This window comes from Numida meleagris, chromosome 11, assembly GCF_002078875.1.
Source record: "Numida meleagris isolate 19003 breed g44 Domestic line chromosome 11, NumMel1.0, whole genome shotgun sequence".
NCBI lineage: Eukaryota > Metazoa > Chordata > Aves > Galliformes > Numididae > Numida > Numida meleagris.
Genome location: NC_034419.1, coordinates 18,396,989 through 18,411,384, shown reverse-complemented (window position 1 = coordinate 18,411,384; position 14,396 = coordinate 18,396,989). Strand labels below are relative to the sequence as shown.

At 45.1% G+C, this 14,396-nt stretch overlaps 1 long non-coding RNA gene across 2 annotated transcripts in view; it reads left to right on the top strand.

Annotated features, from left to right (window-relative positions):
- LOC110404920 overlaps window positions 1,511–14,396 on the top strand; it is a 35,575-nt gene continuing 22,689 nt past the window's right edge. Inside the window, exons 1-4 of one of the 2 annotated variants that reach the window (XR_002442567.1) lie at window positions 1,512–2,915; window positions 3,090–3,229; window positions 3,360–3,417; window positions 6,407–7,087. This is a non-coding gene — a long non-coding RNA (uncharacterized LOC110404920). Of the gene's footprint in view, window positions 2,916–3,089; window positions 3,230–3,359; window positions 3,418–6,406; window positions 7,088–14,396 lie in introns of those variants that run through there. The other variant, XR_002442568.1, reaches the window with a different exon arrangement.

Sequence of the window (14,396 nt, the reverse complement as noted above, 5' to 3'; positions counted from 1 at the left end):
TGCAGTTGAAAGGAGGCATTTGTTACAAGCTTGTAGAAAAACCAAGTGCCTTGATCTGTTGAATCCTCTCGCTACCACTGCCTCCTATTGTGCTGGCAGAAGGAGTCAAGAGCAAAATGCTGGCTTTGCTGACTCATCTTGGGAAGCCTTTCAGCTATTTATTTCCTTGCAGCATCTGAGCATCCCGTGTTGCAGTACCGTAGGCTGAGCGGTGCAGAGTGTGCTGGGGTCCCTGGGCGATGCACACCTGCCTGTGTCAGTGCAGCGTCCTGAGGGGCCTGCGGGAGCAGGGCAGCGTTCTGTTTTGAGGACGGTGTCCCGCTGCAGTGAACGGTTCCGTGCTGTTTTTGCAGTCTTTGCCTGTTCATAAGCATTCTGGAGCTTTAGAGAATGTCTCACAGGAGTCGTTTCTGCAGATTTTTCTAGGTTACGCTTTTATATACAAACGGTGCAATAAAAAAGGACGCTTAAAGAAAACGTTCCAATGCTTTAATGGTTTCCGCCAAAGGAAGTTACTCACAAGAACATGAGGTCGTGCTGATGTTCCGTAGGCTGTACCTTGCCAGCTTGAGAACATCTCTTTGCTTCTCTTGTCTCAAGGAAGGGCGTCAGGACGGGTGAGGACCCACTGTGTGCCCCGACCCTCCTGTCTGCTTCTGGGTGCCCCCGGCCCTGCGGAAAGACAGAGGGACGCGGCCTGCTTGGAAAGGAGCAGATTGGCCAGGCCGCGTGGCCTCGCGCTGTGCAGTGCTCACTGCCGAGGCTGAGAGGAGATGAGAATAGCCCTAGCAGAATTTTCTTGTGGCTCTCACGATTTGCTCTCACAGCAGAGATTCTAAAGCGAATCTCGTTAACTATCTCTACTGGATACATAGCAGTAAACATATAAAGCAACACTGTTATTCTGAGCTGGAACTTGTCTCAGTCTGTAGCTCTGGTAACGGCTCTGCTTTGTGCCAGACTTAATTTCAAACAGCAGAAACTTTCATTTCCAGAATTAAAACCCCAGAAGACACAGAAGTGCGGTGTCTGTTGATGCGCTGATTATTTCAAGGTCAGGCGAGCGATCACGAATTGTGCCACTGTCACTCATTACGGTAGTAATTTTATCTTGAAGTGAGGTTTCTTCACATATCTCTCGCAGCAGAATACAAAATCCAGTTGCTGATCCTCCAGAGCCCCTCGTTCATTCTGAGCCGTGCTGGGGCCAGTGGGTCCCTGCACGCAGAACTGGGCTGGACTGGGGATCCTGCTTCTTGTTGGCAGCTGTTGGGAGCCACCATATGAGTTCAAACGAACCTGAAATTGAAAACCGGGTTTTGCAATAATATTGAATTCAGCTCTTCATACTTACTGCTAGGGAGAAAGTGCTCTTGGCCTTGCATGTGTTGAAATATGACAAATGCGTATCGAGGTAGGAAAACAGCAAAACAGGGCTGAATTTATGTTGATTTACCACTTTTCACGTCAGTGGAAAACACTTCAATACTAAATAGCATTTATTTAAAAGGTTTTTGCTGAGACTTTGAGCCTCATACATTAATAAGAGGCTGTAACAAGGAAATCAAGATACACAATGTGTTCTTCATAAATGAAATCGTTGGCTTCTTTAACCGAAACTTTAATACGAGCAATATATAACTGCAATGCCTTATAGGAATTTCTTAACAAGAGCGGTTTTTGAGCAGCCCCTAAAAAGCAGCAATCAGTAATAAAAATGAGGACATTAGCACTCAGACCAGAGTAAAAGCATCATTAAAATGCAAGTTCTAAGGTACGCTACTTTAAATTTCCCTCATTACACGTGCAATTAGGGAATAAACAATAAAGCAATGATCATTTTTCTGTAATTTCTTATCCTAACTACCGTTTGAAAGTGTAATTAATGTAAGGTGGGCCGAGCTGAAGTGCAGTGAGCAGTGTTCTCCTCTAGAGCAATGGGTGGATGGATCACTGCCTGCACCTGCCCAGTGTGGTCCGCTCCTGGCAGTGGCAGAGCTGCCTTTGCACCTTTTGTTGTATGAAGATAAGATGGGAATTAAGACAGCGCTCACTGAAGGGCTGATTTTAATATATATGCACTACTATTTGTGTATGGATTTTGTAATCCATCATTCTGGCTTCATCTGGACAGAGAGAGTCGCTATGGATTTGGCACAAACAGAAATTGTGGATAACTTGTGCTGTGGCACCAGAACTGTTCTAGCAAGAAGAAATGGTGTAAATGAGTTTTTTAAAAGGTGAAATGTGGTTCTTCTGTGCAGTAGGACATCTTGTTTCACTGGGAGGGAATAATTCCAAACTTCAAGAAGGAAATACGTGGGTGGGATTTACTTTCTCCTCATTGACGGTCGGTTGCAGAAGGGCATTCAGGAGCAGCACATCAGCGTAGCCGTGCTCCTGGTGGTGAGCTGCCAGCAGGTGGGGGGAGAAAAGTCTGGGTTTATTCCTTTTGCCTGTATCATATTGCTCGGATTGACATCGGTTGAGGAGCATCTGGAAGAGAATAGGACACGGATAGCTGTAATTGTGCTGCATCTTGCAAGTGTTTTGAGAAGAATTCCACTTTGGAAGTGATGCATTAATGAAAAGCTTTACCATAAACCCTGAGATATGAAAATTGATGGAAGCGCAGCTTCAGAAAAGCATTACATTTTTAGTTTGGGCCGGGTTAGATGGTGTGAGGGAAATGTTCTGTCACAGCCTGAACTGATGATTGATCACCTGGTGCAGGGGGTGGCTGGCCCAGGAAGCACAGGTGCAAGCAATTCATCTGTGCTTCCCACCTGATCGGGAGGAGTGCACCCTTAATGAGCTCCCTGGGCACAGATGAGGGCTGGCCTCCAGGAGAAGAGTGTCTCCTGGATGAAGGCTGCCTCCTGAGGAGGAGTGTTCTGTTACTAGAGACCAGTTGGGTGAGTTAACTTTTTCTTATATATGATTGTTGATATTCCTATCAATGCTTTGCCTAGTATTGCAAAGAATTTATCAGAAGCAATTTCACTGCTTCCAAGGACCAACAGATGGCTAGGTATTTCATTAACACCGAGGATGGGCCTTGCTGATCTCACCTAACAACCTTTTTCTAGCCTCCAGGAAGAAGAGGTCTCGGAGCATTCAGCACCTTCCCCATGGGGCCCCTGTGCATGGTACCCGAGCAGCAATACCCACTCATGTGCCTCGAGCTGCCCTGTGCCTGCAACATGTTGGCTGCCCTGCCATCACCTGGGTGAGTTATTTTGCAGTCATGGAGAAACTTAGGCGATTTCATTGTAGATAACGGGATACGCTTATTTTTCCAGCTAGTCATGTTTCTGTGAGATTTTTATCTGGTAATTGTGCTTGTCTGTGGTGTGCAGATTGATGCACCCGGTCCTGCTTAGCTCGTGATGTCTGTCTGGATCGCGGTGCTAGGAGGTAAGATTGACATGCTGGGCTCTTAGGGATCACCTTCAGCAATCCCAGCACCTGCAGCGGGGCAGTAAGGGCTGTGAAGCAGATGTGAGTCCATGAGTGCAGCGTAATTGTGCCAGTGTGGGGATGTGGGCAGCTGTGCGGCCAGGCTGCAGTGAGGCACTGTTCTGTAGCTCTGTTGGGTACCCAGCTACATCGAAATCTCCACAGGGTAACATGTTAAACCTCCTTCCTAACCTCTGAAATACAGAATGAGAACAGTGGAGAATGAGCAAGCAATTAAAGGCAAGACAAAAATACCTACTTGTCACAGGGAGGGTTCAATACTTTGTTTCTTTGCTGAAGGGGAAAAAGAAAAAAAAAAAAAAAAAAGAGGGATATAAGCTCAGGTAGTAACTTTAAATTAGCTTAATTTGCTGATACCTTAAGGCTGAGGATTAGTGAATTTAATTATGGGAGCCAGGAAACGCATTAAGATAACGTTAGGCCTTAAACTAAGCCCCACGAGGCAATGAAATTCAAGTTGGTTTGTGCTCCATCTCCATAACACCCTGTCCCACTGCAGCGCTGGGGCCCTCCCCTCTCCCCCAGCACTCTGGGCTGGCTGTCCTGGGCTGGCTGTCCTGCACTGCAGGTGAGTGAGAGAACACCTGTGGCAGCTTCCCGTGGTGCTGGGTGCTTCGTTGCCATTGCTGTATGGGAGCTAACACTTGTACCCACACAGTCACACATTGGGTATGGACAGGAGGTCAGCCATAGGGCACCCAGCTTGGCACAGCCCCTGCCTGGCATGCTGCCCTCCATCACAGGCAGTGAAGTTCCTCAGGCTCTGCTTTGCTGGGGCCCCTGCAAGGAGCGTTCAGGCCTTCTAATGCCTTGTTAGCGTGGTGCTGAGTTTGTTGTTGCTTCTCTTTCACCTTCCTGCTCAATCGAGTCTATTATTCATTGCTACTTTTTATATCTGAGCTTTGTATTTGCTTTATGTTTTTTAAGGGAAAGGCTCAAGATCAAACTGTCTGAAGACTGCCTTTATGAGGAGTCCTCATTCATACTCTGTTTGCTGATGACTTGTATAGTGTTGAGGAGTTATTTAGCATCAACCTTTCTCGTGCTTATTCTGGATGCAGACTTCTCTCCCACTTGCTGCTATGGAGTTGCACACCCCTTGCCTCCTGTTTCTAACCTAAAAGCAATGCCTTAACAGGGAGCATAAGATTGCGTTGAAGAAGGCAAACAATTTACTTGTCTTGGGTTATGTCATCCTTTCTGTGCTTTCTGTTACTTAGGTTTTGGGTTGGTTTTTCTTTCTAGTATTCACTATTTACCTTTCATCTGATTAAAAATGCAGTAGCCTTTAAAAAAAAACAAAACCAAACACCTGCAGTTCTGATGTATGGTGCGTTCTGCTTCGGTCGGAGGAGCTGGGAATGTTAAACGTGCAAATACAGAATGGTTTTGAGGAACAAAAGAGGTTTGAGTCCTTGAGCCTTTGAAAAGCCAAAGAGCAGCAGAGAAGTGCAAGGCTGTGTTTGTCACTGAGGTGCTGCTCCCTTGCTGGCGTTGCCATGTGAGGGTTTGCACCACGCTGAGCAGCAGAGCAAAGTCCTGTCCAACTGAGTCCTGGTGCTCTACTGCTCTTGAGAGTAACCAATGCATTATGGACGTTTGGAGTTCTGTAGGAAATAGGCATAGTTAACTAAAGAAATGACAGTTATTATATCACAGTCAAATCAGCAGTGTCACCGATTTGACTCTGGGTTCGTGTATTTAATTATATTGAAAATACAGAGGATAACAGGCTGAAACAAAGAAATGCTGCTGCTTTCTGCAGTTTTATGGCTTTATTTGGTGCGTTTAGCAGCACCGTAATCCATGCTGTAGTATCAGCTGTATGTCAGTTGATATATTCCTTGCTTTATGGATCACTGGAAGATAATTCTGTTGTTTTCCATTGGACCTGTGGTAAATAAATGTCAGGATTTTTCCGGTGCTGCATACTCCAGTTTCCAGCTGGTATATTAATTTCTGTCAAGTGCCTTGGCTCCATATTTGTTCCAGAGATGGTCTGTTTTCATGCTGGGTTAAATCATTAATCCTGATCCTATTTTTCACAAACTAAAAATAATTATTTAAAGTGTGCGTTCAGGAGCATCTTTCTCCTGTGTTCTGTACCACTTGGGAAAGAAAACAAGCAGCTCTCTTGCAGCGCCTTGGAGCTGATGTGGCGTGTTCACTTTAAATGCACACGTGTGCTTTGTAGCTTCTAAGGCTTGTGACAAAGCACAGCGTTGTGCTGCAGAGCCGCAGCAGGGTCTGTCTGTAGAGAGAGCTGCACGCTCCAATCCCAGTCCTGTATTTGATAAATCTGTTATTTTTGGCTTGAGGTAAAAGACATTTGGGGCTGATTTGGGAATTTGAGAGGCTTGACCTTGATGATGTGCCGATGCATTGCCCGTATTGTGCAGCTCAGGCAGCTCGTGGTTCCGCCTGGAGCTCCCGAGCTGTATGCAGCATCATGAGCCCCCTCACAGAACAGGTACAGTGCTACATCACCATGTTTTAACATGCAAAAATCCTAGCAACACAGCTAATAGTTCACCGAGCGGCTGTGCTGTGCAGGTGCCAGCTCTCCATCAGCAGTGGTACACTCACATCCTGCTGAGTTCCTCTTGGGATCTTCTCCAGTCACAAACGTTGCAGTAGTGCTCTGTTTTGGATGGGTTGCTGTCTCCTTTTGATGTTCTGTACATCTCTGTCGCTGCCAGGGTGGCTGTATCAGGATTTTATTTTCACTGCGTGTTTTGGAAGTCTGCTGGTTAAAAGCCTAGAAAATGAGGTTTATTTTAATGGCACGTAATTGCAGAGAAAATGGGAATTTGTTTGAGATCCTCCTCGTTCAGCTCTTTCCAATTCCTTGCGAAGAAGTTGATGCCAATTGCTCTATAAATAGTAATTCTGCTTAATAATGGCAAATTTCTCATTGAACCTACAGGTACATTGCACGTGATCACCCCCCAGGTACTTACTGAGATGCTTTGGCAAGGCAACCTGCAACGTGAGATGCATTTTCTCCTACTTCCTTGTAACTGGAGGCCCTAGGTCACATGCAGCAGAGATTCATTGTCCGTCTGCAGTAGGCCTCATGCTGCTGTCCCCTTTCTGCATGCTGCACACTGTCAACCTGTGCCTACATCCAGAGTAGTGTGGGTGCCCATCCCTGGAGGTGCCCAAGGCAGCCTGATCTGCTGGGGCCACCCAGCCTGCGGCAGGGCTTGGAACTCAATGACCTTGAAGGTCCCTTCCAGCCCAAGCCATTCTGTGAACACATGGAGAGATGCTGGCACTCCGGGCCGTGCACCACTGGGGCTGAGCTCCCAGAGCTCCTGCAGCACCGGGGGCAGAGCACGGCCCGGGTGCAGGTGGTAGAGCTGCAGTGCTGAGCCCAACAACCGCCGCCAAGCGGCCTTGCCAAACTCGCTGACTTGTTTGTCTGTCTTCACACGGGGTCTGCATGCATACTAAGTAGTTCCTCTATGAAAAATCCTTGAATTCCAAAGATGCTATTCACAGTAATTGCACTTTAAGAGGAAAGAAGGGCATTGCAGTTTTGTTACTTACAGTGCTCTCTGCACAGTGTCTTTTATAACACCTAAATAAAGCTCAGGCACTTGCCTTGCTCCATAGTCATGCTTTTCCCTGGTAATTTTTTTAAAAGACATTAAAACATTATGACATTAAAAGCATCCTGAGTCTGTGGAAGTTCTGCACAAAAATGGAAGGGTGATTAGGGGTAGAAAAAGGTAACAGTTGGAGCAAGGGACTTTTAATCTGCTTGGTGTCACCAGGGACAGCAGGACAACTGCCTGACCTGGGTGTGGAGGGGCTGACCCTGTTCTCCCTGCACCAACACCAGCACAGCCCATGTCCTTCCCCCATCGCAGGTCACCGATAATACACTGCTAAGCCTTTCTTGCTGTAGTTGAAGGTGGTTATTTATTGATCTGCTCTTGGCAGCTGGTAAAATGCCAGCTTTCAGCATTAGCTACTGGCCTTGTTTTATTTAAACCTTGTAAAATTTTATTGTTTTTCTTGAACAGCGAGAATGTGTAAATGTTTCTCCTGGAATAGTTTAGAAGAAGGCTTTTGACCTTCTGCTTTAAACCTTAAAACTCTCGTGGTTTCAAAAAAACAAGCATGAAAAGTTCCCCCGGGCACCCTTCCTACAGCCTTTGGAATGGTGGCCAGTCTGTAGCAGGGCTGGCTTGAAGGGAGCATGGTGACACTGGGAATTCCTGCAGGTGTAAACAGGAATTAATAATCAGTAATAGCTCAGACAAAATCAGTAGCCAACTGTTTTTTTTTGTTGTTGTTTTGAGGCTTTTTCTTTGTTTTCTTTTTATTTTGTGATTTTTTTTTTCATTTTTGTAGCGGCAACCAAACATATTATTGTATGTCCTTAGGAAGTAAAGCGTGAAGTTTGTTGTTTGGAATACCTGCATGCTGATGGCTCTTGCAGTGCAGGAGGAGGTGCAGAAGGACATCTGGTTGGGGGTTGCTGTTTTGACACAGGAGTGTTGGAGGGCACTACTGGGTTTCTTTGTACCAACTGCAGAAATGGAGACAGATGGGGCAAGAATCGCAGAGCCCATTAAAAATCAACCTTCCTGTGTTATTAATATTCATTTTCCACAGTAGATCTCTCTGTAGTGATAAAAGGAACATTTACAGAATGTTGTAATGGAATATCCTGACTTGTTACTATAAGTAGGCTCATTTATAAGGTGTTTCTTTGGATCAACTTCAGGACCGTCGCTTTTGATGGCCAGTGTGTTTACCCAGGAGCTCTTGAAGGTGAGAACTTTGAGAATACTTTGGGGGCTGTTAAATTTGTTGTCATTCAAAGTCATCCAGCTATTCAGCATCTATTTTCCTAGTATTTAATCCACGGTACCTTCATTACCTTTTAGGATCTAGTTGTAGGCTTGCAGCATGTTCCAGCATCTCTGCAGAGAGCTGTCTCTACGTAGTACCCTGGGCAAGGCCGAGCACCCTGAGTGGTACCCAGTCCCAGTCCTGCTGAGAGCTGAACTGATGGAATGCACTCATCCATTTCCCTGCTGCGCTCGTGATAGCGAGAATGCTGATAAATTCCATTTTAATAACTGGCATAGCTAGTATTGATGGAGAGTTGCTTGTGCAATTGACATTCTTGTGTAATTCAGCTTCCATGCACAGCAGGTCCTAATAAAACAGCAAGCTCTGTGCACTTTCTGCTGTCTTGTGATAGTACACATTTCTCTTGGTGAGGCTGAGTGTAGATTTCATTTGGGTTTCACTGCTGAAAAGTGCCACAGCTTTGATAGCATGTAACAGCCTTCGGAGCAGATTGTGAAGTAGTTTTTTTTTCCACTTTATTTTTATTTTCACTTTGCTGGGCATTTTGCTTGTCTCTAGATCCTGCAGTACTGCAGTAAAGGCTCTGTGTACAAAACAGAGGCACCAGGCCTAACGCTGGCCTTTCCATCGCTCACTTTTATGGTAAGAACCAGATAGACCCGGAGAAAAGAGGTAGTGTAATGTACAACAGCAGATTTCAGCAGGGTCTAAACAGATGGAAGCAGGAAATGAGGAGCAGTGACAAACATGGCATGCCTTGTATTCTTTGCAATAAATTCATCTGAATGCTGAGTTGCTGTGTACATGTGCAAAATCTGTCTCCATCTAATTTTAGGGCCGCGATTTATTTTATTTGGCATCTATATAGCCATTGGCTTGTCCCCTGTGGCTGTAGGCATAAAATATTCTTTTTGCAGAGCTGTTTGCTGTTGCGTATTTCTTTGCTGCAATTAAGTGTTTTAATTTCTTTTTTTTTTCCCTCTCCTAAGAATTCGTTTCTGGTTCTAGTTCTCTTGTGTCTGACCCATGTGCCTTTGCTGCAGATGTCACCGCTGCTGTGCATTGGCAAGAAAAGAGTTTCATTGGTGCCATGGTGGGGAGGATAAAAGCTCGAGCTGCTTCGTTTGGTGCTGTTGTGTGACAGCAGTGTGGCTGCATGCAGGGATCGTGAGCAGCGATGTGGTCAGAGCGCTGCCCAGGTTCCATTCCCGGGCTGCAGCACGAGGCCTACAGACCCAGCGCCCTACAAAACCAACTGTCGTTATTTTGTGGCATCTAGAGCTACTCGTTAGGAGTAAAACTGTTGAAATTCAGTAGTGCTAATCAAGATCAAGGATTAAGTAGTTCTGTGTTGTATATTATGAGCAGTGAAAGATTAGAATTGCGAAGAAAAGTCATGGTCCTAGAAGAAACCCCGATGTAATGGGAATTGAAGTAGTGCCTAGAGCCGGCTGTGCGTAGTTACTCAAGTAAGGAGTACAGACAGTAATGGTTCTTGAAAGAATTTGTTAGGGGTGTCTACTGATGTAGTCCTACAGGGATTTCACCCAGGTACTGCTGCTGGGGGGCAGGCCGAGTCCCGTCAGCATTCAGTGAGTGTGGGCTCAGCCTGGAGGGCTCTGCTGGGAGATGGGTGCAGCATGAGCCTGGAATCCCACATTCCCCGGGTGCTCATGGGGCATCCCTGCATGTGTGCAGTCTGTGAGGCTGCTGAGGACCCGTGTGGAGATGGAAAGCCAGGAATCTAAACCAGGAATTTTGGGCAAGTTCAGGGGCGTGGTTCGGGCATCTCCATCAGAGGTCATCAGGGCTTCATGTGGCATACCCGAGTGTTAGAATCAGCGTGCTGTGCTGTCTGCAGAGTGCAGGCGTGTGGGTATGTAGCAGGGAATTCCGGTGACAAAGCAGCACGGTTTACTCAGTCAGCTAATTCCACCTCCCATTAGAACAAAGTGAAGAATGCTGCAGATTGGGACCGTGCTTTCATACCAATCAGTTCTTAAATTATTTTTCTCCTTACACCACCTGTTCTGGCAGCTAACAACAATACAGAATTTTATATTGTGTGATTACTTGAAAATGGAAACAAATGGAACAAGGCTGCGTGGCAGTCATTCCCATTCCATGCTATCCGTTCCCATGGCAGGTCTCTATTAGTCATGATCACTGGCAGTGCAGGCAGGGCTGCTGCTTCTCATGCTTGTGGGCAAACGTTTGCATTATAGCTCATTGATTCTAGGAAATCATAGTAGAACCAAGACTGTGCTTATTTCAGTGACTATTGGCTTACCTTAAGTTTGCAGAGACTGATTGAATCTGCAAATAAAGAGCCTAATATTTTTCAGTAGAAGTATTGGATTCATAAATCTTCAGTTCATCCCTTTGTTAAAATTTCATATTCTGTGAAGAAAAGATTGTAGATGAGGTAACCAAAATGTAGAACAACTTGTTCAATCATCGCTCCCACTGATCTTCATAGCACTGAATTATCCTATTACAGCAGCGTACGTGCTCCGCTGTGTACAGCACATACTCACTGACTTGTGATCCTGCAGGTTGGGTGCGGGGTTACTGTCAGCATCGTGTTGAGTAGGAGCACAACATGGACTCTCACTTGCAAGAATCAGGCTAGTTCCTTACACCTGGGAGCTACTGGAGGTCATTCTGTGGGTTCAGTTGGAATTATGACAGATCTCATGCAATACTTTGACTTGCTGTGACACCCTTGGCTTGGATGCATGCTGAAAAGCTGTTGTTAGTTGCTACAGCAGGACTTGTGCATCCCTTCCTTGCATCAGCATTCCTAAGGACAGCAGCGCGGCAAATTCTGTTTGAGCATAAGTGTAAATCAGAAGCATTGATGACTGCGTGATGATTCTAGCAGGATTTAGTGTATATTAAAGACTGAGCCCGTAGGACTATTAATATCAATTAAATCAGTAACCAAGACCAAAGTGGATTTTATTTCAATTCCCAGATAACTTAAAGTAACAACATTGATTTTTTTTATTTTTTTTTTTTTCCACTGGCCAAGAGCTGCCAGTTGTGTTCAGAACATTTTTTCCTACTTTGCTGAAATCCTTCACCTTGTCTGGTACTCCCCAGTTACTGAGTGCTTTAGTTTGAGTATGGGTTCGTACTGTATGTTAAATGTCAGAGGAACTGTTTAAATAGAACATGGTGATGATGTAAGATTTGGTGCTTGCTGGCCCAGTTGTTTCATGCTGAGTGATGAATTCAGAAAAACAAGGTAGGAAATAAGCAGAGAAACAGTAGTATGTTAGGTATTTGGGGTGCAATACTTTTTAAAAAGTATATTTTAATATGAAAAAGGAGGAATTTCTACAAGTGCCTTAATGCTTTTCAAGGAAAAAATACTGGTAAATTACATTCATTTGCTTCTATTTTTTTATCTTTTTAATTTTTAAAATCAAATAGGAGTTACAGAGTATAAAGTCATGAGAATGCTGGTAACGTTCTCCCTGTACACTAGCTGATAGTGCTGATTAGACCATTGTTCAATATGACTTAAAAAAAAAAAAAAAATTGGATGTGTTTCAGATGTTTTGGTCTCTGCTTCCTTAATATGAATAATACGCCTAAGGAAAACCTGCAGTCTGCTGATCTAACCTTAGCATCCAAGCAATCCAGCAGAACCACAACAATTAGATTTAGAAACAATTTTGCTTCATACTCCCCATCAACCTTTTTCTTAGAAAATGGTCTAATTAAGAACAAAAAATAGCCATTACAAACTCATGTTCTGTTGCTATTTGCTTTTGCCTCCTCGCTCAGCTTTGCCTGAGAACAGAACCTAGTTCTGACAGCGCTGAGCACCAGGGCTGCTGCTGCTGTTACATGAGGCTTGTGCTCCTCACGCCGCTGCTGCTTCGCAGAGCAGTTTCCTCTCCAGCCACTTAGTGTATGACCTTGAGCAAGGCAGCAAGGGCTAAATTTTTCAGAAAGGGGTCTTTAATTAGGCAAATTTCTGTTCTCTGCTGTATGCCTTGGGGCTGCTGGAAGCGGGATGCTGGAAAAATGCATTTATTGGGCCTTGCTTGTCTGAGAAGTCAGAATTGCATGAATAAAGAAACGCTGCGACCTTGGCTGCTCGCTTTAGAAGCAGCACAGATCAGCGTGGGGTAGTGAACCTGTGCTGGTCCTGCAGAGCAGTGGGGCTGGCTGGAAGCACACGGCTGGGGAGCTGAGAGCTGCCATGTGCTCACTCCTGGGCTCTGCTGGTGCTTGACAGCTCCTGGTTGTCCTTTGGTTTCCCCCCCCCAGTGCACCACCCTATGAGGGCAGGAAGCACAAATCCTATCTGTGGTGTGTTGGCTGAGCCCAACCTCCTTGTGCAGCTGCGTTGCTGGCTGCAGTCCTGCCTTCTGTCCCTGTCTGTCTCCTCCTGGGACAAGGCCGGTGTGTGCTGCTCCTCATGAAGCAAATCCCCAAGTTTGTATCCTCTGAACGTGTGGTCACTTCCAATGTTTTGTAGTCAGGGGCCACTGCTTTGTATCCTCCCTCTTCTCTGGAGCACTTAGAGAGGTGGAGGGTTCTGAAATGGGCATGAAGTGGCTCTCTTTGTTGATTCTAACGTGTGTAATGGTTGATATGCTTCATAAATGAAGGGATATGCCTACAACTTGCTAGGTCCTCTGCAGGCACGAAGCTGGAGGTCGTTCCATACAAGTTTGTTGCTTTTTGAAAGCTAGAGCCTGAAAATGGCAAATCCCGATGTGACGAGACAAATACCAGCAGAAGAAAACAAACAAAAATACCCCAAACGTTTGTACTATTTCTGCGACTACTTTAAATTATATAGTTAAAGAAACCCAACAAACGGTAACTGCTTGAGCTCGTTTCCTCTCATTCTGTCCGGCAGCCCGGCGAGCTCCAGCAGCTCAGCGCGGCGCTGGGAACCCTTGTGCCTGCTGGTGCGTGTGGTTTGTCCTAGGAGCGATGGAGAGCGTGTAACTGAGCACTGCCAGGAAACTTCTCACAGGTTTTAGCTGGTGGGGGTCACTCACGTCAGCCTGCTGTCTGCTCTCCTTATTTTATACATGTGGAAGTTAGCGGTCCTGGCCCACCTTTTGAAACAGCCTTGGAGAGCCAAATATGACTGGAAAATGTGGCAGGCTATTTAAGGACATAATAGAGCACAAAAGAAAGACCTTTCTCCAGGGCTCTCTGATGCAATTATATAGCAAATATGTAACTGTATCAAGGACTGTTGTTGAGCTTTCGAAGATTCTATAGAAAAGTTGGTATTTTCTGTTCCTTTAATAACAGGTCGGTGTGTGTGTGGCTGCCTGTTTTATTGGCAGCTTTATTAACTTCCTTGCTGCCACGGCGATGCCTGAGAAATGGGACTTGTTTCTCTCCACTTCAGGCTGTTTTTTCTCCAGTTTTACTTCTTTACTTCAAGCTGCAACATCTCAGAATCCCAGTCGTAGCCTGAACCCTATTGCAATGAGTGCTATACAGTAAAGGAACAATATGTAATGTAGTAAATAATGCTGGAGGTGTGGATAAAACCATAACCTTCTCATTTTTTTTCTCCACTGTTTGGTCTATTGCATGTGTATTCTGTGGTCTGTCTGATGAGGAAACGTTAGATGTGATTCATCAAGGTAAAGATGGTCTTAACGTTAGGTAAATGGAAAGTCCCACTGATTTTCTCAAGCTACTCATTTGCTAGAGAGAAGTGCTAATATGCAATAATGAATTGAATTCATAATGCTTAAAACATGCATATGCTGTTTTTCCAGCTGAATTTAAAGACTGTCGTTGTGATATCATCAGGACAAAGACTTTTTGGCAGAAATTCTTAATTCACTGCATAAGTTAACCAGATACATTACCAGCAAAGTCCTGGGGATGCCAGCAGTGTGGGCTGTGATTTTCAGTGTAGCACTGAAGAGTGGTTTCAAGAACACGTGTACTGGCAGGGTAGAGGCCAACCAGCCTGAGGCAAAATGATTAGTAAATGCTTATTATTTTCTTACATAAAAAGAATTTCCTGAAATGTCAGCAGCTACAACATAAATATACATGCAGTTACTTGACACGTCCATAACCGCAGTGAT